This window comes from Myotis lucifugus, unplaced genomic scaffold (genome assembly GCF_000147115.1).
Source record: "Myotis lucifugus unplaced genomic scaffold, Myoluc2.0 scaffold_5, whole genome shotgun sequence".
Lineage (NCBI taxonomy): Eukaryota > Metazoa > Chordata > Mammalia > Chiroptera > Vespertilionidae > Myotis > Myotis lucifugus.
In genome coordinates, this window is record NW_005871053.1 from 6,036,267 (window position 1) to 6,051,408 (window position 15,142).

At 36.7% G+C, this 15,142-nt stretch overlaps 1 long non-coding RNA gene across 1 annotated transcript in view; it reads left to right on the forward strand.

Moving 5' to 3' along the window:
* LOC106699475 overlaps positions 1-15,142 on the forward strand; it is a 48,207-nt gene that overhangs the window by 5,327 nt on the left and 27,738 nt on the right. Inside the window, exon 2 of the long non-coding RNA XR_002826399.1 lies at positions 2,188-2,253. This is a non-coding gene — a long non-coding RNA (uncharacterized LOC106699475). The remainder of the gene's footprint in view (positions 1-2,187; positions 2,254-15,142) is intronic.

A 15,142-nucleotide genomic window follows, 5' to 3' on the forward strand; every position in this document is an offset into this window, starting at 1 on the left:
TGAAAGGTCATGGAGTATGCATATGTTTAATAAATAATGAAATGCCAAACTGTTTCCTGAAAGGATTGTACAAAATGTACTGTCCTAGCAGCATGTGAGAGTTCCCTTTACTCTAACATGTTATTGCCAGTCTAGTTAGTTTTAGCTATTATATACTACTAGAGGCTTGGTGCACAAAAATTTGTGCACTCGGCGGGGGGGGGGGGGGGATCCCCTCAGCCCGGCCTGTGCCCTCTTGCAGGCTGGGACCCCTTGGGGGATGACAACCTGCTGGCTTAGGCCTGCTCCCCAGGGGATTCGGCCTAACTTGGCAATCAGACATCCCTCTGGCAGCCCAGCAGCCCTCGGGGGATGTCCACTTGCCAGCGGAGAGCAGACCTAAGCTGCAGTCAGACATCCTTAGTGCTGCTGAGGAGGTGGGAGAGGCTCCCACCACCACCGCTGTACTGGCAGCCATCAGCCTGGCTTGTGGCTGAGCAGAGCTCCCCCATGTGAGAGGGCACTGACCACCAGAGGGCAGCTCCTGCATTGAGCGTCTGCCCCCTGGTGGTCAGTGTGTGTCATAGTGATCAGTCATTCCCAGTCTTTCTGCTGTTAGGGTCAGTTTGCATATTACCCTTTTACTATATAGGATAGAGGCCTGGTGCACGGGTGGGAGCCGGCTGGTTTGCCCTGAAGGGTGTCCCGGGTCAGGATGGGGGTCCCGCTTGGGTGCCTGGCCAGCCTGGGTGAGGGGCTGATGGCTGTTTTCAGGCTGGCCACACCCACTTCAGGGTGGGGGTCCCCACTGGGGTGCCTGGCCAGTCTGGGTGAGGGGCTGAGGGCCGTTTTCAGCCTGGCCGGCGCCTGAAGCTCCCAGCCTCTCCTTTTTTTCTTTTCTTTTTTTATTCTGGGATTTATTTACCTTCTATAATTGAAACATTGTTGCCGTCACTGGCGCTCCCAGCTCTGAGGCCACGGCCGGCTGAAAGCAGGTATCTGGGGTTTGTTTAGCTTCTATAATTGAAACTTTGTTGCTTCTGGAGCTCAGAGCCGGGCCGTGGCAGGCAGGGAACCTTGGCTTCCTCTATCACTGGAGCAAGCAAGCCTCATGTTCGCTTCAGCTGCGTGGCTGCCGGCCGCCATCTTTGTTGGCAGTTAATTTGCATATCGTCCTGATTAGCCAATGGGAAGCATAGCGGAGGTACGGTTAATTACCCTTTTTGTCTTTTATTAGATAGGATTACCTTATTGTGGATTTAATTTGCATTTCTCTGATTACTAATGAGATCAAGTGCCTTTTTGTATATTTGTTGGCCATTTGTATATTATTATTTGTGAATGTGATATATCTCCTATATTACTATCTGGAAGCCTTATTTTTCCTTTCACATTTATACCTACAGTTTACCTGGAATTGGTTTTTGCTTATGGTGTAGATCAGGTTTCTTTTTGTCTCCATATGAGTATCCAGTTGCCTCAGTACTACCTGTTGAAAAGATCTTACTTTACATTGTCACCTTTGTCAAAAATCAAGTGTTCATATAGCAATAGTCTTATCCTGGGCCCTCTGTTCTATTCAATTGATCTTTTTATCTACCTTTTATCAGTAAGATGCTATTTTAACTATTGTATGCATATTCTTTTAGATTTTCTACATGCAGTTATATAACAATGAATAATAACAGTTGATTTTTTTCTTTACAATTCTTGTATTTCTTTTTCTTCCTTTACAAACCTGTACAGTACTTTTTTTTTCTTGCCTTACCCAGCTGACAGGACCTCCAGTATAGTGTTAAATAGAAGTTGTGATGATAGCACCCTTATCTTGTTCCTGATTTCAAAGGGAAATTTCACTACATTTCACCATTGTTTAAAGTGGGTTACTTTTTTAAAATAAACCTTATATCAGATTAAGCAATCTCCCCCCCCCCCTTTAAATCCTAGATTTTTAGTTTTATCAGATGTTTTTTTCCTGTGGCTTTTGAGATGATTATATGTTTTTCTCCTTTATTTTGTTAGTATGGTAAATTGTGTATGTTGATTTTCCACTGTTCAACTAACTTTACAATGCTGTCATACACCCAACCTAATCAGGATGTTTTGGCCTTTTTATGTATTACTGAATACAGTGTATTAAATTTTTGTTTAAGGGTTTGTATCTATGTTTATAAGTAAGGTTGATTTATTATTTTTCTTTTCTAATAGGAACTTGTCAGGTTTTACTGGCCTTGTGAAGGACTCCTTTGTTTTCTTGTCCCAGGAAGATTTTATGTAAGACTGATCATTATTTCTTCTTTACACATTTGTTAGAATTCACCAAAGAAACAGTCTGAATCTTGAGTTTTTATGATAAGGTTTTTATTTACACATTAAATAGTTTAATGCTATTCAGATTTTTAATTTCAGTTTATGACAATGTTTCTGAAACTGTTTCAGTTTAAGACAATGTTTTTCTAACACATTGCTTACTTTACATTTTTAAATTTATTGACAAAGTTTTTCATAGTATCTTATGTTATAATTTTAATATCTGTAGGATCTGTAGTATGTCCCACCTTTCCCGACATTTGGTTATTTTGCTCCCTCTCTCTTTGTCTCTAATCAGTTTCCCAGGCATTAATCAATTTTATTACTTTTTTAAAGAACCAGCTTTTAAAAAAAATTCTTTTAGCTTTATTGAGGTATAATTGACAAACAGGAATTATATGTTCTTAAGGTACCATAACAATTTGATGTTTTAGGATATATATATATATATATATATATATATATATATATATAGTGTAATTATTGCCACAGTTAAACTAATTAACATATACATCACCTCATATAGTAACCATTTTCTTTCTGTGTGTGTGTGTGTGTGTGTGTGTGTGTGTGTGAGAAAAATTAAGATTTACCCCCTTAACAAGTTTCAAGTATGCAATACAGAATTTATTATGGTCACCATGCTGTACATAGATCTCCAGAACTTTTTTATCTTGTATAAGTGAAACTTTGTACCCTTTGCCAGTATCTACCCACTTCCACCTCCCCCAAGGGAGCCATTCTACTCTCTGTTTCTGTAAATTTTTCTAACTTAGATTCCACATATGTGAGATCATGCAGTACTGTCTTTCTGTGTCTGACTTATTTCACTTAGCATAATGTCCTCCAGTATGGTTCATTGATACAGTCACAAATAACAGAATATCTTTCTTTTTTAAGCCTGCATACTATTCCAGTGTGTGTGTGTGTGTGTGTGTGTGTGTGACACATTTTCTTTACTCGTTTATCCATGCATAGATATTTAGGTTGTTTTCATATCTTGGCTATTGTGAACATGGAGGTGTAGAGATAGCTTCAAAATTCAGATTTTATTTCCTTTGGCTGTATACTCAGAAGTGGGATTGCTAGATCATAAGGCAGTTCTATTTTTAATTTTTTGAGAAACTTTCTATTGTTTTCCATTGTGGCTACACCAAAATACATTCCTACCAATCGTGTACAATGATTCCCTTTTCTCCACATTCTCGTCAGTTCTTATAAAGAACCAGTTTTTTATTTTTTTGATCCTATTATATGTATGCTTTCTTTTTTATTAATATCTGATAATATTCCTTGTCATTTCCCATCTGCTACATTTTTTTCAATTTCTTGAAATTAATGTTTAGCTCATTGACTTAACCTTTTTGGTGTGTTTGTTTTCTGATACATTTGTTTAGGGCTAGAAATTTCTCTCTAAGCAATTAATTTATTCAACTTTTAATAATAGCATTTTCATTATTATTCAGTTCCAAATAGTTTCCATTTGTATTTGTAAAGGTTAAGTATTCTCTCTTATTTTGGGATAGAGTGTTTCCAAAATACAAATTTAACCTAACAGTTGTTTTGTTCAAGTTTCTTATGTCCTAACTGGCATTTGTCTACTTATTTATCAGTTATTGAAGTATGTTAAAATCTCCCACAATTATTATGGATTTACTTATTTTTCCTGTACTGCTAATTTTTCTTTCTGTACTTTAAAGCTATGTATTAGATATTGTAAGCTTAATATATTTTCCTGATGAATTGAAACTTTGATAGTTACCAAATATCCCTCTTTGTCCATAATAATGATTTTTATCTTAAAGTTTAGCTATACCAGCTCTGGTCCTATCCTATAACTTTTACTCTTTCTGTATCCATATATTTTAGGTGTGTTTCTTATAAACAGAATTTAGGTGTATTCTTTTAAGCAGTCTAACCATAAAATCCTAAATTCATTTAGCCCATTTAAATTTAATTGGCCAAGAACACTAGCTTCATTTCCAGACAGACTTGGATTTGAATATTGGCTCTACCAATAACCAGATATGTTATCTTGAACTTGTCACGTTATTATCTCTAGGTGTGGCTCCTTGTCTATAAAATTGAGATAGTAATGACTACTCCCAGGTGTATTAAAGGTTAATGAGCAAGGATATAGTAAATTTTAAGTGTTATTATGGAAGTAAGAGTAAGTCTGATGTTTGGAAGACAGCCTTCCTGGAAAATATAATCCATATTAGTAGGAAAAGAAATAAGGTTAAGTGGGTAATGGGAAACCAAATATGGTAACATTGAACTTAGAAATAAACACTTGATCTGGTGGGAGCTATTATAAGTTCTTGGGCAGGGGATTAGCATGACAAACCTGGAAATACTAATATTTTGGAATGCATTCTCAAGTGGAAGTCAGCCTATCTGGTATACCTGAGAACCTGTTGGCAGTTGTAAAAAGAAGCTGTATCAGCAAAGGATGAAGACCTAAAGAACTCCTACAAAGGAAGTTAACAGTATTTTGGAGTGACAGGAAAGCATTGAATTATGATTAGCTGTCTACACCTGTAAAGTTACCTCAAGAAGTAAAGATGTTGCCCTAACCCAGTGGTCGGCAAACTGCGGCCCCTTGAGTGTGGCTCTTCCACAAAATACCACATGCGGGCGCGCATGAACAATGTGAATGAAACTTCGTGGCCACACTCAAGGGGCCAAAGAGCCGCATGTGGCTCGCAAACCGCAGTTTGCCGACCACTGCCCTAACCGGTTTGGCTCAGTGGATAGAGCATCGGCGTGCAGACTGAAAGGTCCCAGATTCGATTCCGGTCAAAGGCATGTACCTTGGTTGTGGGCACATCCCCAGTAGAAGGTGTGCAGGAGGCAGCTGATTGATGTTTCTCTCTCATCGATGTTTCTAACTCTCTATCCCTCTCCCTTCCTCTCTGTAAAAAAAAAAAAAAAAAAAAAAAAAAATTAATAAAATATATTTTTAAAAAAAGAAGTAAAGATGTTGAATGTGAAAGTGGCTGGAAGTGGTTCCATGTTTGTTGCAATATTATTCTATTTCAGGATGTCACAATCACATTAATGTATATAGGGTAGAAGCAGTTGTTCCTTAAATTTATTAGCCAAATCATTGGAGTAGAGTTAAGAGTATTCTCTTACAGCGCTGCTACTAACTCATTATGCAATTTAAAGTTATTTGCTTCTTGGCTACTTCAGATTTTAGGTAGGAATAATTTCTGATAGTCTACCATTCAGATTTATTATAAAATGATCAATGTGTAAGTATTTTAGAAATCAAAGTCAAAAGTCACTTTAAAATAATTATTTTCTCTGGGACATATAAAATTAAGATTTAATAATTATCAATTAACACTCTAAAGTAGTAGACTTTCTAAGTTTTAAGTGAACAAACTTTTTGGTATCTAGGATTCCTTTGTAATCTTAAAAGCTGAGACCTCTAAAGAGCTTTTATGATTATGTTCACTTACCTACCTGTCTACCTATACTATACTATATTTTCTGTAAAAAAGAAAAGAATGAAATTTCTTTAGTTTTGTAAATCTCTTTAATGTATATTTTGCTTAATAGAAGACAGCTGGATTCTTTTATCTGCTTTTGAATTCAATCTGTGAGATATCACATGCCATATAACTACTGTAAAACTCCACTTTATACTCATAAGAAAATGAGTGAAAAATACAAAGTTTCTTAGTCTTATTAAGATAGTTTTGACCTTGCTAACTCCTGAAATGTTTTCAAGGACCACAAGGGTTTCCAGACATTTTGAGAACTGCTGCTCTAATGTATTTCTATATATGTCTACTAAAACAGTTGCTGAGGAAGCGTTAGATAACTGGGTGCTAAAAGTAGTTACTGCTATTGCCACAAAGAAGTAGTGTGCAATGCTACTAAACAAATTTGTCAAAAATATTTAAGGCATATTATTGTATTTCAATGCATTCTTTCTGAAATGTATATTTTTTTAATTTCATATAATCACATTTTGAAAATGATTTCTAAATGTCGAAATCAAATTTGCAGCCCAGGTAGTGTGATTCAGTGGTTGAGCATTGACCCATAAACCAGGAGGTAATGGTTAGATTCCTGGTTGGGGCACATGCCTGGGTTGCGGGCTCAATCCCCAGGAGGGGACATGCAGGAGGCAGCCAATCAGTGTTTCTCTCTCATCACAGATGTTTCTGTCTCTGTCTCCTTTACCTTCCTCTCTGAAATCAATAAAAATATATTTTTAAATCAAATTGCCAAATCCAATTCATATATTAACAAATACAATTCTTACAAATGGAGTAGATAAATTTAGTGTCACTTTTGTGACATAACATGATTAAGTTCCCTGTACTTTGTTAAATCAGGCTCATCCCTATGCAACCAATACAGGAGCACCCAAATACATAAAAAAACTTCTGGAAGATATCAAGGGAGAGATTGACAGCAATACAATCATAGTAAGGGACTTTAATACCCCATTGACACCACTGGATAAATCCTCTAAACAAAAAGTCAGCAGAGAAATAGTAATCCTAAATGATTCACTAGATCAGATGGACTTAATTGATGTCTTCAGAACATTTCGCCCCAAAGCTACAGAATATACATTCTTCTCAAGTGTACACAGGACATTTTCAAAGATAGACCACATATTAGGAAACAGGCAAAGTCTCTTCAAACTCAAGAAGATAGAAATCATATCAAGCATCTTCTCAGATCACAATGGCATAAAATTAGAAATCAACTACAATAAAAATAATGAAAAACATCAAACACTTGGAGGCTAAATAGTATGTTATTAAACAATGATTGGGTTACCAAAGTGATCAAAGAAGAAATAAAAAGCATCCTGGAAACAAAGGACAATGAAAACACAACAATCCAAAATCTATGGGACATAGTGAAAGCCGTCCTGAGAGGGAAGTTCATAGCTCTACAGACCTACCTCAAAAAAAAAGAAAGAAAGAATAAATGCTAATAAATTATCTAACCCTACAACTCAAAGAATTAGAAAGAGAGCAACAAGAAAAGCCCAGAGTAAGCAGAAGGAAGGTAATAATAAAGATGAGAGTGGAAACAAATTACATAGAGACAAAAAAACAATACAAAAGGTCAATAAAACCAAGAGCTATTCTTTGAAAGAATAAACAAGATTGATGAACCTCTAACCAGGCTCACCAAGAAACAAAGAGAGAGGCCCCAATTAAACAAAATCAGAAATGAAAGAAGTGAAGTAACAACCGACCCCAAAGACATACAAAAGATTGTAAATAAATAAATAAATAAATACTATGAACAACTCTGCACCAACTAACTGGACAACCTTGATGAAATGGACATATTCCTAGAAAAATACAAGCTTCCAAAACTCAATCAGGAAGAATCAAAAAACCTGAATAGGCTGATAACTACTGATAAAATTGAGACAGTAATCAAAAAACTTCCAGCAATCAGAAGCCCTGGACTGGACAGCTTCATAGGAGAATTTTACCAAACGTTCAAAGAAGAACTAAAACCAATCCTACTCAGACTATTCCAAAAATTCAAGAGGAAGGCACACTTCCAAGCTCTTTCTATGAAGCCAGCATCACCCTAATACCAAAACCAGATAAAGACACTACAAAGAAAGAGAATTACAGGCCAATATTCCTGGTGAACATAGATGCTAAAATCCTTAACAAAATTCTAACAAATCGGATCTAGCATTACATTAGAAAATGATACATCATGACCAAGTGGGATTTATTCCAGGGATACAAAGCTGGTACAACATCCGCAAATCAATAAATATGATACATCACATAAGCAAATTGAGAGACAAAAATCACATAATCATCTCAATTAATGCAGAAAACGCATTTGACAAAATCTAACACCCTTTCCTGATAAAAACTCTCAGCAAAGTGGAAATAGAGGGATCATACCTCAACATAATAAAAGCCTTATATGACAAACCTACAGCCAACATCATACTCAATGTGCAAAAACTAAAACCATTTCCCCTAAGAACAGGGACAAGACAAGGATGCCCACTTTCACCACTCCTGTTTGATATAGTACTGGAAGTGCTAGCCATAGAGATCAGACAAGAAGAAGAAATAAAAGGCATCCAAATTGGAAAAGAATTAAAACTGTCATTATTTGCAGAGAAGATGATATTCTACATAGAAAACCCTAAAGACTCCATCAAAAAACTACTAGACTTAATAAATGAATTTGGTAATGTAGCAGGATACAAAATTAACACCCAGAAATCTATGACTTTTTTATACATCAATAATGAACTCACAGAAAGAGAAACTAAAAAAACAATCCCATTTACCATTGCAACAAAAAATTAAGATACCTAGGAATAAACTTTACCAAGGAGGTAAAGGACATGTACTCAGAAAATTACAGGACATTGAAAAAAGAGATAGAGGAAGACATAAACAAATGGAAGAATATTCCATGTTCATGGATTGGTAGAATCAACATCATTAAAATGCCCATCCTACCCAAAGCAATCTATAGATTCAATGCACTACCCATTAAAATACCCGTGGCATATTTAAAAGACCTAGAACAAACTCTCTAAAAATTAATCTGGAATTTAAAAAAGACCCTGAATAGCTGCAGCAACCTTGAGAAAAATCAAAGTTGGAGGGATCACAATTCCAGATATCAAGCTATATTACAAAGCCACTGTTCTCAAAACTGCCTGGTACTGGCACCAGAACAGACATATAGACCAATGGAACAGAACAGAGAACCCAAAGATTGACCCAAGTCATTATGCTCAATTAATATTTGACAAAGGAGGCAAGAGCATACAATGGAGTCAAGACAATCTCTTCAATAAATGGTGTTGGGAAAATTAGACAGATACATGCAAAAAAAACGAAAGCAGACCACCAACTTATACCATACATAAAATAAACTCAAAATGGATAAAGAACTTAAACATAAGATGGTAAACCATAAAAATCTTAGAAGAATCCATAGGCAGCAAAATAGCAGACATATGTCTTAACAATATCTTTACTGATACAGCTCCTAGGACATTGATGGCGAACCTATGACATGCGTGTCAGAGGTGACACGCGAACTCATTTTTTTGGTTGATTTTTCTTTGTTAGATGGCATTTAAATATATAAAATAAATATCAAAAATATACATCTTTGTTTTACTATGGTTGCAAATATCAAAAAATTTCTATATGTGACACGGTACCAAAGTTAAGTTAGGGTTTTTCAAAATGCTGACACGCCCAGCTCAAAAGGTTCGCCATCACTGTCCTAGGACAATGGAAACTAAGGAGAAAATAAACAAATGGGACTACATCAAAATAAAACAATTCTGCACAGCAAAAGAAAACATCAAGCCCACTGCATGGGAGAACATATTTGCCAATGTTATCTCTGATAAGGGTTTAATCTCCAAAATTTATAGGGAACTCATACAACTTAACAAAAGGAAGATAAACAATCCAATAAAAAAATGGGCAAAGGACCTAAATAGACACTTTTCGAAAGAGGACATACAGAAGGCCAAGAGACATATGAAAACATGCTCAAAGTCACTAATCATCCGAGAGATGTAAATCAAAACAATAATGAGGTACCATCTCACACCTGTCAGAATGGCTATCATCAACAAATAACAAGTGCTGGCGAGGATGCGGAGAAAAAGGAACCCTCTTGTACTGCTGGTGGGAATGCAGATTGGTGCAGCCACTGTGGAAAACAGTATGGCGTTTCCTCAAAAAATTAAAAATGGAATTTCTGTTTGACCCAATAATTCCACTTCTAGAAATATATCTTAAGAAAACAGAAACACCAATCAGAAAGGATATATGCACCCCTATGTTCATGGCAGCACAATTTACAATAGCTAAGATTTGGAAACAGCCTAAGTGCCCATCAGCAGATGAGTGGATTAGAAAACTGTGGTACATCTACATAATGGAATACTACGCTGCTGTAAAAAGAAGGAACTCTTATCATTTGCAATAGCATGGATGGAACTGGAGAGCATTATGCTAAGTGAAATAAGCCAGTCAGAGAAAGATAAATATCAGATGATCTCACTCATTTATGGAATATAATGAACAAAATAAACTGATGAACAAGAATAGAATCAGAGCCATAGAAGCATCAAACAGACTGTCCAACCTCTGAGGGAAGGCAGTAGACGGGGCAGGCGGGGGGAGGAGGCGGGTGTGAGATCAACCAAAGGACTTGTATGCATGCATATGAGCATAACCAATGGACACAGATAGTAGGGGGGTGAGGGTATGTGCTGGGGGGTGGGAGTGGCTGGGGAGAGATCAATGGGAGAAAAAGGAGACTCATGTAATACTTTAAACAATAAAAAATTTAAATTTAATAAATAAATAATGAAAATAAATAAATAAATCCAGCTCATTCCATTTTAGGCTTACAAAGATATGTTTATCATTGCATTTAGATCAGTGGTAAATAGTTAACAAGATGTCCTGGGGCCAATTGAAAGCTACTTTGAATCAGATGTTTAAAATGACCTATTAACCACCCATGCAGTATTTCCACTGTACCCCTCAATTTGCTACTTAAAGGAGCAATATCTAATTTTTAAATTTTACTTTTTAAAATTTTGACATATTAAATAACTATATATTTTTTATAACTTTTTCCCTTTATTGATTTTTAGAGAGAGAGGAAGAAAGAGGGAGAGATAGAGACATCAATGAGAGAGAAACATCATCTATGTTGTGGGGATCCAGCTGCAAACCAGGTATGTGCCCCGACCTGGGATCGAACCAGAGACCTCTTCGTTCATGGTTTCATGCTCAACCACTGAGTCACATCAGCTGGGCTAAATGACTATATTTTCTTGTTTTAAAAATATTTCTTTATTGATTTCAGAGAGGAAGGGAGAGGGAGAGAGAGATAGAAACATCAACGATGAGAGAGAATTATTGATAGGCTGCCTCCTGCACACTCCCCACTGGGGATCAAGCCCGTAACCCAGGCATGTGCCTTTGGCTGGAATCAAACCTGAGACCCTTCAGTCTGCAGGCTGACGCTCTATCCACTGAGCCAAACTGGCTAGGGCAAATGACTATATATTCAAGCAAAGTTAAATAGTAGCTTCTTCATGCTCTTCTTTTTTATTAAATTCTTTATTGTTGAAAGTACTACGTATGTCCTGTTTTCCCCCCATTGTCCTCTCCCAGCCTACCTCCACCGCCCCCCCCCAGCCCAGACCTTCACCCCTCTTTATGCTCTTCTTACTTTTTTTTCTTATCTTTTAACACTTACTCCCCCCTTTTCTTTTTTTTTCTTTCTGTCTTTTAGATCTATCTTTTTTCTTTTCTGTGTTTCTGCTTGGATCAATATAATGCAGGGCTAGTGAAGTGAGCAATGGAGGTATTCATGGACAGTAAAATGAACAATAAAATTGGTCCATGAGCCAATAGACAAAGTCATAGGAGGACAACTAAGGCTAATGCCAAAAGATCCCCCAGGAGAAGCCAAAGTGGGAAACACCCCAAAATAGAGCCCTGTGTAGAATCACTGATAAGCCAGACTGCAATACAGGAATGTGAGGAGAGTCATAGGAGGCCAACTAATCCTGCTAATTTCTTGTCTTTTTGAAATATGCTCTTTAAAGATATTGTCTGACCCTCTAGTCCTCAAAATATATCCTTGATCCAGCCTATTTTAAGTTTTGTGTGCAAAATAACGGGGTGTGTAAAAGTGTTAGATAATTTTTCATTTCTGTTTTGAAGGCATTCAAACTCAGGAACTGTGAGCACATTCATTTCTTATTTCTTAAAATAATGCCAAAGTTACTGGTTTAAAGGTAATATTCTTATTTGCTTACATGTGGTGGGGTTGGGGGGGACAGAGTTGAAATAAATTCACATTACTAAAACTTAATTATAGTCAGTTCTAACACTCTATTTTTATGATAAGCATACGACCCATAAGCAGACTTAAACCCATCCATTTAATCACAGTTCAGGTTTGAAGAAGTTGCCTGTGTAGAGTAGGGTCATAGGATGAGCCCCAGGAGAGCAGGCAGGAGGCTGGTAGAGGGATGGACATCAAGGGATCTCTACAGGGAAACCGTGCACCAGCTGGAAAAACATGACACCAGATGTAATAATAATGAGGGACTGATCCGGGCCCCACACCAGCCAGGGGTTTCGCAAAGGAGAAGCGAAGATAATGTATTTGAATGAGCACTTTCTATGCTAGTTCTTGGTGGTACTTATAAAGCACTAGGGGTTAGGAAAATCAGACTTCAGTGGCTACCCACTGACTTGCCCTTTTGTATCTTAGTACAAGTACATTTGTAGGCATGGGAAGCACCGCCCCAAGTTCGAACCATAATTTTCTAAAGACTACTCCATCATTGAGGGAGTTTGTTTGTTATAACCAACCTACAGATCTTCCAGCTACCCAACAGATCTTAAAATGTCAGGGGAAACATTGCAGAAACTGAGAATTCAGGATGTGAAGACATAAAATTACCATTAAAATGTGTGAAAAATCAGTTTTAGCTTATAAAAATCATTGAATACAGGTTAATGACCCGTTACGCAACTTGCCTAAAATAAATACATATTTCAGCTAAATCACATTTTCCTTAGAACCAATAGGTAAGTTCCTGCTTCCCAGCTTTGAAATGAGATTGTTAATACCTTGTCTTATGGGAGAATATGATGTTTTGTATTTGCATCCAAATAATCCAATATAGGTGGCAATCAGGTAAGCAGCAAGAAGACTGGAGAATAAATCAAACTAAATTGACCATGTTAAAGCTGTATGATAGCTACATGGGGGTTCATATACTCTCTAATTTTATGTTACAAATTTTCCATAATAAAAAGTTTTAAAATTATATTTAAAATTTTAACTTTGCCTTTTTATCACTATTTCAAAATTATCAATGCATACTCTAAAAAATCTATAAAGGATAGAAAAGTATAAAGAAGGAAAAAAAATCTTAGTATGCATGACCTTTCTCTACACTTAAACATTAAATATGCTAATAATGTCACTCTATAAATGCAAATTTATCAGTGGTCCTAGCAGTCTCAACTAGTCCTTAACTTTAATGCCACAATTTCTCCAATATCAACTGAAACTGATATTTCCCCACATTTATGAAAGTGAGGGATGATAAAAACAGCTATAAAACACATTGTGCTACTTAACCATCCTGCCATTGTAATAATTGCGAGATCAGGTTAACCAATGTGAGTAAATAGATACCTTAGATCAGTGATAGCGAACCTATGACACGCGTGTCAGAGGTGACATGCGAACTCATTTTTTTGATTGATTTTTCTTTGTTAAATGGCATTTAAATATATAAAATAAATATCAAAAATATACATCTTTGTTTTACTATGGTTGCAAATATCAAAAAATTTCTATATGTGACACGGCACCAGAGTTAAGTTAGGGTTTTTCAAAATGCTGACACGCCCAGCTCAAAAGGTTCAACATCACTGCCTTAGATTAATGTGTTTATCCTCCATAATATAGATTAACTCTGTCAGGGAACTAAGACATCATCAGTTCAGTTGTTGTCTACAGTAGCCTTGCAAAGCACTTTGAAAAAAGCCCTGGTGAGCAATTAACTGCCACCTGCAGAAACAGCGAAAGAGGTCACTTCTTCAACCTAACGTAAAGACAGCATTTCACATTTTAATACAGTTATGGTGTATTGGTTATCTATTGCTGGATAACAAATCACCCCATAATTTAGTAGCTTAAGACAACAAACATTTATTATCTCATATGATTTCTGAGGGTCAAGACCCAGGAATGGCTTAGGTAGGTGGTTCTGGTTCAGGATCTCTTTCGAAGATGTGGTAATCTCAAGGCTTCACTGAAGCTGAAGAATCCTTTTCCAAGTTTATTCACAGAATTGTTAGCCAATCTCCATTCCCTACCGCAAAGGTCTCACCATGGGCTGCCTGAGTGTCCTCATGGCATGGCAGTTGGTTTCCCACAGAGAATAGTGAACAAACAGAGTAAAAGAGAAAGACGAAGAGAGCGGGCATATGGGGGAGTGCCCAATATAGAAGCCATAGTCACTTAAAATCTAATCTTGGAAACAACATACCATCATTTCTGCCTTACTCTGTTGGTCATGCAGACCAAACCTAGAACATCATGGGAGGGGAACACAAGGAGGTGAATACCAGGAGGCAGAGATCACTGGGTACCATTTTGGAGGCTGGCTACTACAGGTAGAATAGAAAAGAAAAATCTCTTAAATATTAGTGATAGGATACATGAAAATGGATTTGCAAGGATTGTCTTTAAGTGAAGTTGGACCCCAATCCATCTGGGATGATTTTGTTATTAAAGAAGTAGACAAATAATAACTTCCAATCATTTACAACTTTCAAAATACCTTACCACTTTAAATCTTTGTGTATAAAAGTGGATACCCCATCAAGCACTTAAGCCAAGGGATTACTGAGTTTATTCAGAGCTGAAAAGAACAATAGCAATTGCTGCTAAATTCTGTTTCATCCCTACCGTTCCCAAGTGAGGTCATGTGTGCCTCTGCCAAAGCTCAGTTCCTGGTTTCTTGTCCCATTCCTGGTGGACTTCAATCTTACACAAATGCTATAGTCTGGCTCTTTTGTTGATTTATAATTTTAACCATCCCACCCAAAGAATCATGGTAAAAGAGAAAGAAGATACAGCATATGGTTTTTGACTTCAACAGACTTAAAACCTTTATAAACTGACAGTCCCTAACTATCCCTAGGCCTCAGTTTATACATACCAAATTAAAAGTTATGCTACAGTCGCTTTCTCTGTATTCATCACTAATTCAATACGTGTGTATTGATTTTTAGCACTGGTATTTTAA